The sequence below is a fragment of the Brachyistius frenatus genome, unplaced genomic scaffold (assembly GCF_029030835.1).
Source record: "Brachyistius frenatus isolate BFR_SWC_R1_liver_20210118 unplaced genomic scaffold, ASM2903083v1 Contig_6, whole genome shotgun sequence".
Lineage (NCBI taxonomy): Eukaryota > Metazoa > Chordata > Actinopteri > Embiotocidae > Brachyistius > Brachyistius frenatus.
Window position 1 is genome coordinate 1072827 of NW_027210605.1, and position 229 is coordinate 1073055.

A 229-nucleotide genomic window follows, 5' to 3' on the forward strand; every position below is an offset into this window, starting at 1 on the left:
AATGAGGCAGCACTGATGAATAAAATTAATTCATACGAGATAGAGAAAATTGAGTGTTGTGAGTGAGAGAATCAGTGTTGCTAGTTGTCAGTCAGACCAGCTCTACATCTGTATTTCAAATTATAAAAGATAAAATGATTTCTGTAAAATGATTCATCCATCAAAGCTGTAACAAACTAATAGTATTGTAGGCAAATGCACAATTTTCTTGTAACACCAACATGGAACA